Source organism: Myxine glutinosa, chromosome 2 (assembly GCF_964187855.1).
Source record: "Myxine glutinosa chromosome 2, kmMyxGlut1.1, whole genome shotgun sequence".
Lineage (NCBI taxonomy): Eukaryota > Metazoa > Chordata > Myxini > Myxiniformes > Myxinidae > Myxine > Myxine glutinosa.
This window is the reverse complement of record NC_136262.1, coordinates 110228919-110238479: the sequence shown is the minus strand read 5'-3', so window position 1 is coordinate 110238479 and position 9561 is coordinate 110228919. Positions and strand designations below refer to the sequence as shown.

Genomic DNA, 9561 nt, shown 5'->3' with positions numbered 1-9561 from the left:
ATTGTCTAACCCCTTAAAATTATTGTCTAACCCCTTAAAATTATTGTCTAACCCCTCAAATTTACTGTCTAACCGTTCAAATTTACTGTCTAATCGTTCACCGGTACCCCTCGCTTCGTCCCTCATTGCCCCCATCATTCTGTTTTCCATTTTTTCACTATCAGCCCTCACTTCGTCCCTTATTCGCTCACCCATTTTGTCCATAAGGGCCCCCATTTGTAGCAAAAAAAGGTTCGAATCCACCGGCGGCGCTGCTACGGTCGCGGTCGCCGTAGCCATGTGCGAGGCGCCATTTTGCGCGCCCGTAACCTCGTGCGCGAGGGCGCCATTTTGCGCGCCTGAAACCCCCTCAACCGCATTGCCATTGTTCTCCTCCTCCCTTTCCTCCACATACATTTCCCTGAGGTCCTGGGTCGATTCTACCCCGTCTATCTCTCCCACCGGCATCCGATCGCCTTGATTGTCCATGGCACGACTCAATTTGGGATTTTAAAAAACAAATTTCGGCCGCTCCAAATTTTGACCAAATGTTTTTCTTTTAGACGTTTAAAAAATTTGGTTCGGGCCTCGAATCTCACTCCCAGACACCAATTGTTACGGCCAATAGTAAAATTGGTGTCCCAAAATTTGGGCTAAATAAATTTAGTCCCAGGTTCGAATCCCAACTCCTGACTACCAATTGTTACGGATACGGAGGACGGCTCTCCAGTTAGCAAGGGGTGATTAGCCCCTTGTCCTGTTAAGCTCGCCGTCTCCCCGTTCCTGGTACTTGTAATGCTATCCCACGGGATGGAACGGATCAGGGTTATGGGCCCAGGGTTTATCCCGAATACCTTTATCCATCCCTCCGCAGACTAGGGAGACAAGTACCACTCGAACCCCGGTTTGGATGGTCTAGTTAGTTGCCGAGCGGTTTTTAGCAACCCGACGTTCGAGCCATTAGCATTACCAAAGACTAACCCGATTCTCAAACGTTGGCCGAATCGCACCACGTACACTCAATATGGAAACCTCTAAAGCGACTGAAAGAGCATGAAGAAGTAAAAACAAAGTAGGGAATAACAAGATTTATTACTATTTATACACACTAAGCAGAAAGGAAAAGAAAGATGATTTATAAGGCAATTGAAGGAGCAGGAGACATAGTGCAATGATTAGCTTATATATGGCAGTCTTAATTAATACCCCAAGACAACATGAAAGACGGACAAACGGGCACACTTACACGGGGGAATTGATGGCAGGAATCACTGGAGGGAGGAGAAGGTCCAAGCCAATGGCAGGGCAGGAAAGGTCCGGGCAATTCCACACCGTCGAGGTCCACGTTCCGTGCTCGAAGCGAACAGCAGCTGGCAGCTCCGCGTCTCCACAGCCGGCAATAGGGCCTAGAGGGTCTCGGCGTATTGCTCAGTATCAGCACCCCCTCACGTCTCATTATCTCTTGGCTGCCTTAGCTGGATCGCGCATCTGCCGCACCTCTCTCTCACTCTTCCTCGGACCTCAATCTTCTCCAAAAAGCTCATCTGCTCATCTCTTTGGGGAGCGTGCGTCCCGCGGCGGGTTATATAGGCCCCGCCCTTCACCCTTTGCGAACCTCCCCCAAGCGTTCTCTCTCCGCCCTCTCAAGCCAAACCCCTCGTTCTGGGTTGGATGAGCGGGGCCGACCTACTCCTCCCCTCTATGACGAGGTGGAGACCCGCCTTTCTTCTTCGTCGTTACCTCGTGCGTAATGGAGTCAAATGCAGCAAAGTGGACGGCAGATGAAAACGCAGCAAAGTGCCTAAAGAGTCAATTGCAGCAAACTGGACGGCAGATGAAAATGCAGCAAAGTGCCTAAAGAGTCAATTTCAGCAAAGTGGCAAACCTGGCACTTGGAAGCTGCTATGGGGCGTCGGAGGGCCTACTCTTATTTAATTCGGTGCAATGAAGAGTCAAACTAGTGGGAAACACATCCTTAACCTACAGAAAATAAGGGACTAACTATTTAAAAGGATATATCGTGTGCTGTGTGTAGGTTTATGAAATTAACTAAGACGAGCTTCGACCTTTCTTTACATTACGAGGGTCAGTTACACACAACAAAACCATACTTCTCACATTCGTTACACTTTCTCAAAATCGTTACACTTCTCAAATTCGTTACACTTCTCAAATTCGTTACAATATATATATATATATATATAAATATATAAAGTTCAAAACACACCTGGTCACAAGTGTGCCGTACTGACCGGGTCCTCAGTCGGACTTCGACCTGGATGTATATATATATATAGCAAGTAATGAACGGCAGTTGGGAATTATGTCCACGACATCCATTTTTCCGTTCTCCAACCTATAGTTTAGTATTTAAAAAAAACAACGTTTCGGCCAGCAACCCAGCGTGCTGTTATGAGGCCTCCACTGGCCTTCATCAAGAGAAGTTCTCTTGTTTGCCTTCTCCCAGATTTACCTGGGGGGAGGGTGGGCCTATACTATCAACCAATCACAAAGCTGTGTGGCGAGACCTCGTGACCATAGACCCGTGATCGGCCTATGTCGCACGTGTTCTATGTGTGTTTGAGCGGTGTATTGTATTTTGTTGGCCTTGTTGCCTGTGTCGGTTATGTCCCACTTTGTCCTTGTCCTCCTCCCAGCATCGGTGTCTCTCTGGTGTATTTATGCATGAGAGGCGAGATGGGCGGAGATCATTTCGGCTGCGGCGGGGTGGGCGGAGTAAAACTGCTGCCACACGTGATCGAACCTCGTTCTTGACGTCATCCGACAGTTCCGTGATGGCGGTTTCAGCTCGTGACACAATCATATCTGTCGGTATTCCTTTTTTGGAGTGACCGCAAAATTAAGGCCTTTTCTTAATACACTCATCTGTGACTGTAAAACGTTTACCGGAGAGGTTAACCACGCATCGGTCCTGGAGTAAATCGCTGGCGTTTCCATCGTGCACCAGTTTGTCTTGGACTGCAGCAAACTTTTTCTCGTGCTTCTTCTTCACTGACCCTCCGGTGGCGATGGCAAAGTCCGAAGCTCTCTTTTCCACGCAAGTCCATTCTGCCGTCGGCAAGGCCGTGCGGATCGCATCAGCAATCCGGTTTGTTCGGGCGGTGCGTGATCTGATCCCGTTGTGGCAGATCGATACGTGCTCCCATTTGTGCCAGGAGTAGCTCAAAGGATTGGCAGGATTTTGAGACCGGTTGGGGTGAGGGTTAACTACCAACCGGTCTACACCTTGAGACGTGCACTTGCCAATGCCAAAGACAAAAGAATGACTGCACAGGTGTGGTATACACCATTCCATGTGTGCGGTGGAGAATATACATATAGACCGATCCGATAAGGACGATCGGGCCCCCTCGCCGATAGGTGGCGCTCTTGCGGCCGCCATTAACGGGGGGCGTCCGGATCCAAACTTAACTCCAGCTGTCTGCACCAGCACAACTATCATCGCGATCGTACATGAAAAGTGTCCGTTATAATCGTTCTCAAGTGTTTCTCTGTACGTGTGGAGCGGTCGTGGACACCTGGCACCTGAAGGCACACGATACAAACCCCGTTTTCGGCGATATGGCCGGGCGCCACAGGCGCCCTGAAGGCACCTGGCACCTGGGGGTACCCGGTTTCCACTTCCACCTGCACCAAACCTATTTTGTTAGCAACCGCGTACCCTATGCTACGCCACGCCGAGCCGCCTTCCGAGCCCCCTTCCGAGCCCCCTTCCGAGCCCCATTCCGAGCCGCCTTCCGAAAATTAGCAGAAGAACATATGATCATGAAGGAGAAACTTGACATGTACTCGAAGCATGATCAGGATATTGAGGCATGGCTCTCCAAAGCAGCTTTACATTTGTGGAATGAAATAAAGGAAGCCAAAAATGAACAGCCTTGGCCACCTTGCCCAAATGAACGAGATGACAAATATGTGGACATCCCATCATCACTCAAAGCGTTTCCAACAAAATTGTTAACTGGTGAAACAAAGAGCTCAAGTAGCACAACTCGTGTTCAGAGATTGGTGTGGTCATTCGCTCAAGATCTCATATATGGAACAACTTCAGGCAAAGTAAAGACGTCAAAGCACATATTATTGCCTTGGACAGTAAAATCACTGACTGATAATGTCGAGATCATAAAGATTCTGAACCGTCTAGGTCATGGGATATCATATTCTACCTTGTTGGAAATAGACACAGCTTTGTGTCTGCAGAAATTGCAAACACAACCAGAAAATGATATTGTGCTGCCATCAAATATCTATCCTGGGGTTCCTACTGTGTTAGCATACGACAACATCGACAGGCAGGAGGAACCCCTCAGTGGAGGAGGGACATCACATCGAGTTAATGGGATTGTTGTACAACCACAAGTATTAACAGCCCAGCTCCCCACAAACAGAGAAGGAATGCAGAAGGACAGAAGACGCTCTATTCCTCCTAAACCCTTTGTGTCACGCAATTACAACTGTGGCGACAGAAGAAGTCCTCCAGCAATCACACCACTTCAGCCTGACGAGGCACAAAGGGCAGAAGTCAAAACTGCTAAGCATAAAAACATCGCTACAAAAACATAAAAACATTAAACAAAAAACACCACCCTGTGAAGACTGCCTTCACCAACATGCCTTGAGAGCCAACTATCAAAGTGCCATATGGCAACGTAGCCTGGTAGCAGATCCAGATGTACCAGATCCCCAGGACAACCATGGATGCTGCAAGAGAGGATGGCACACGATGTTCTGCGGATGACTGGCTCTCCTGCACCTCAGGTCATCATGGAATTCATATCCTGTGCATGCCGGCGTGTTTGTCAGCTACCAAACTGCCAGTGTCTGTCTAATAGACGAAAGTGCACAATTGAGTGCAAACTTCAAGACTGTACCAACATGATGGATGCTGATGAAGATGATTCAGACCAGAATACCAGTGATGCTGAAGATCTTGATGATGAGGAGGATGTTGTCTAAACATCAAACCTACACACTGTGCAAGTATATTTGAATGCCTTATGAACATACATTGACAAGTGTAACTTGGCCACTCAAACAATTAAGATTATTAATGTAGATGTACATGTACAGGTACGATGTTTACAAGTCAGCTTTCTGTTTGACATGTGAAACTGTGGATTTTCTTGTTTACATGGATTTATGATGCTTAATTGTGTAATAAATACATGAATTTGTGACTTGTAAAGTTATGTTTTGTGTTCTATTTGAGACATTAGAGTATGTTATCAAGCGCACATCTCCAAGCCGTTGCTTTCAAATCTTGATTGACAGTATGTCTGATTGACAGCAATTTGCCTAAAAAAGCTACAAGCTATAGTCGTCCAGCAAAGTTACTTGAAAAGGACAGATAATAAGCTTTAATAAAAATATATTTTTATCTGGTACCTCTGGTTGGTACCGATTGGCTATAATCTGGGGTCCAGCCCATGGACTACAAGCCGAATGAAGCGACGCCCCCCAGCTATGGCGGCGTCTATAGAGGGCACCCGTCCATTGAACCCTCCGTCGGATCGGTCCAAAGGCGAGACCGGAAGAACCTTAGGCCAGCGCATTAATGAACACCAGAAGGCCTTTGTGTGTAATCACCCAGAAAGATCTGCTGTCGCCAAGCATGGAATAAGGGCGGCCACGTTCCCCTATGGGGCAATGTGAACGTGCTGGCGGCATCCCCGGCCAGGAGGCGAATACTGGAGGCCTGGCACACTGGCCAAACGAGGGCACCGTTGACAGAGGAGACTGTGGTCTTACCACAGGCATACGGACCTCTCATTCATAAATACACCAAAGAGACACCGATGCTGGGAGGAGGACAAGGACAAAGTGGGACATAACCGACACAGGCAACAAGGACAACAAAACACAATACACCGCTCAAACACACACAGAACACTTGCAACATAAGCCGATCACGGGTCTATGGTCATGAGGTCTCGCAACACAGCTTTGTGATTGGTTGATAGAATAGGCCCACCGTCCCCCCAGGTATATCTGGGAGGAGGTAAACAAGGGAACTTCTCTTGATAAAGGCTAGTGGAGGCCCAGCGCATGCTGGGTTGCTGGCCGAAATGTTGTTTTTTAAATATAAAGCTATAGGTTGGAGAACGGAAAAATGGATGTCGTGGATATATATATATATACAGTCACGTGAAAAAGTAAGTACGGTACACCCCATGTAAAGTTTTGACTTTTTCAACATATTTCAACATACAGCTATTTAATCCTCATTTCAACAATATTGAAAGATAAAGGTGATATAATATAACAAATATCATGAAACATTTACATTTTGTAGTCCATTGTATAATTTAAATAAACATAAATGCAAATTTCGCATGTGGAAAAAGTAAGTAGTCATCCCTCGCTATATCGCGGTTCACTTTTCGCGGCTTCGGTACATCGCGGGTTTTTCTCGCTAGTATATGTAAAATTATATCGCCGATTTTTCGCTATATCGCGGGATTTTGCGGTATAAATGTATTTTTATATACTATTATTTTAAATATTTTTGTGGTAAAATAAGCATTTACTAGCCTAAAAAATTAAAAAACGTAAAAAAATAAGAAAAATACAGTAATTAAAACATTACAAGAAATAAAATACTGTACATCGTGTACAGTAGAACAGTAGAACAGTAGACAAAGAGTCGTGCGTATGGAAAACGCAGATGCGGCAGCTTCCATTTGCGCTAGTTACCCACGTAATGGGTAACTGTAATGCTCTTTCTGGCTGTGCAGTACATTCATCATCGTCATCACCTTCATCGTCATCAGTACTGCACAGCTAATTCATCATCATCTTCATCACGCAAGTTGTAGTATTGAAGAGCCGGGGCTCTTGCTTGATACGGACGAAATGACGGGCAAGACACAAACTCGTCCGAGAAGATATTTATTCTCAAAACCAACTCGGGAACACTGAAAAGCCCATTTATCGGGCTGCATTATAAAGCACAACCAGAAACCGAAAGCCACGCCTCTCAAGCGTGGCGTGCTTCGGCGGTCACGTGATCAACAGGTGTAGCTGATTATACCCGCACGCGCGGCACGCTTTGGCGGTCACGTGACCAGCCACTCTGGCACCGGGGATCCCCGCCGGTGACGTCACCGGCTGGAGCAAGGAGATTCTGATGCTGGTCTTGCTTGGGGAACCCATGGGTCGCTACAGTATCTTCAATCGTGAGTACCCATTAGAATTTTATATGTTGTTAAAATTACGTATGTTTAAGAGTGTAAAAAGTGTTTAAGAGTATAGGAAGTGTTTATAAGAGTATGGGAAAGGTTAATAAGAGTGTGAGAAAGGTTAATAAGAGTGTGGGGAGAGTCATAAAGCTTTAAAATATATATAAATAATAAAATAAAAATATGGTCGCTACTTCGCGGATTTTCGTCTATCGCGGGGGGGTTCTGGAACGTAACCCCCGCGATAAACGAGGGATCACTGTACACCCCTACATTTATCACCACTTCAAATACCTAAAATTAGAATCAGGTGCACCAACTCAGGTGCAAATGATTAGAACATCGTTAGAGAGGATCTTGGAGTAACCTGCCTTATGTAAACCTCAGACATTTAGTTTGGTTTGCTCTTTGTTGTTGAAGTGTGCGGCGTCACCATGCCTAGATCAAAATAGCTCTCTGAGGCCTTCAGAAAGAAGGTTATAGATGCCTACGAGTCTGGGAAGGGATTTAAAAAGATCTCCAAACAATTTGAAATCAATCATTCGACTGTCTGGAAGATCATCTACAAGTGGAGAAGATGCCAAACAACTGCCAACTTGTTCAGGCCAGGCCGCCCCAGCAAGTTCAGCCCAAGAGCAGACTGCAAGATGCTGAAATAAGTCTCCAAGAGCCCCAGAATGTCATCACGGGACCCACAGGTAGCTCTTGCGACTGTTGATGTCAAAGTGCACGAGTCTACCATTAGAAAGAGGCTGCACAAATTTGATCTACATGGGAGGTGTGCAAGGAGGATACCTTTGCTGTCCAGAAAGAACATCAGGGCAAGACTAAAGTTTGCCAATGAACACCGAGGCAAAGACCAGCACTTCTGGAACAATGTGCTCTGGACAGATGAGTCAAAGGTAGAGCTATTTGGCCACAGTACCAGAAGACATGTTTGGCGAAAACCAAAGACAGCATTTGACCACAATAACCTGACACCAACTGTAAAGCGTGGTGGTGGAAATATTATGGTTTGCGGCAGCTTTGCTGCATCAGGGCCTGGGCAGCTCACCATCATAGAATCCACTATGAATTCTTCATTGTACCAGAGGGTGCTTGAGGATAATGTGAGGCCATCTGTCGGAAAGTTGAAGCTCAACAGAAGGTGGACCTTGCAACATGACAATGACCCTAAACATACCAGTAAATCCACCAAGGAATGGCTGAAAAGAAAGAAATGGAGGGTTCTGGAATGGCCAAATCAAACCCCGGATCTAAATCCCATCGAGATGTTGTGGGGGGATTTGAAACGAGCTGTGCATGCAAGAAACCCCTCAAACATCGCACAGCTGAAAGAATTCTGCATGGAGGAGTGGGCAAAAATTTCTCCCAGTCGATGTCAGAGACTGTTAGACAGTTATAAGAAACGCCTACTTGAGGTTGTTTCTGCCAAAGGGGGCAATACCACCTATTAGAGCCAAGGGTGTACTTACTTTTTCCACGTGCGAAATTTGCATTTATGTTTATTTAAATTATACAATGGACTACAAAATGTAAATGTTTCATGATATTTGTTATATTATATCACCTTTATCTATCAATATTGTTGAAATGAATATCAAATAGCTGTATGTTGAAATATGTTGAAAAAGTCTAAACTTTACATGGGGTGTACTTACTTTTTCACGTGACTGTGTATATATATATTGTTACGGACCGCGGATAAGATGTTGGTTTGCCGAGCGGATGGCACCGCGGCCGAACATTTACCCCGACTAACCCGATTCCTGAACGTTGGCCGGATCGCGCCACAGATATTCAATGGGGAAAAGACTAAAGCGAAGGGTGTGAAGAAGAAGGAAGACAAAGGGTAAAGAATACGAATATAATTTATTTACTATTTACAACCAAAAGTAACCAAGGAAGAAGGAAAGATAAGAAAATAATTTACAGAAGATATTAGACACAGTGCAACACCAGCTTATACAAACTTAATTAAATACCCATGTACAAGACACACAGAACAAACTCACGTACACAAAAGGATGGAAAGGCAGGAGGTGGATGGCTGGAGGGAGAGGAAGGTCCAATGGTACTGCAGCACGATCGGCGCGTTTAACAGCCGCCGTTCCTTCGCAGCCCTGCTCCGGAACTGCCGTCAAGGCCCCACGCTGCTGTTGTTGCTGCTGTGGCTGCTGCTGCTCTGTGGACGTCGCGTGCTTTGCCAGGACTCGTCTGGTCCAACCACACAACTGAACAACGTGCTTGCTTCTTGCCCAACTCTCTTGCTTGGTCCAACTTTGGCGAGCAAGGTGACGAATAGCAGGCTTTGTGCTTCCCTGGATGATCTTTTTAATGTTCTCTCTGGATGATCTCTCTGGATGATCTCTCTGGATGATCT

General features: G+C 46.0%; 1 protein-coding gene across 9 annotated transcripts in view; it reads right to left on the bottom strand.

Annotated features, from left to right (window-relative positions):
- Positions 1-9561, bottom strand: part of LOC137421435 (large neutral amino acids transporter small subunit 2) — a 120539-nt gene that overhangs the window by 83904 nt on the left and 27074 nt on the right. The window contains exon 1 of one of the 9 annotated variants that reach the window (XM_068107501.2): positions 1226-1376. The exons of the other annotated variants lie outside the window; for them this stretch is intronic. The gene's annotated coding sequence lies outside the window, so the exon portion shown is untranslated. Of the gene's footprint in view, positions 1-1225; positions 1377-9561 lie in introns of those variants that run through there. 9 annotated transcript variants of the gene reach the window in all.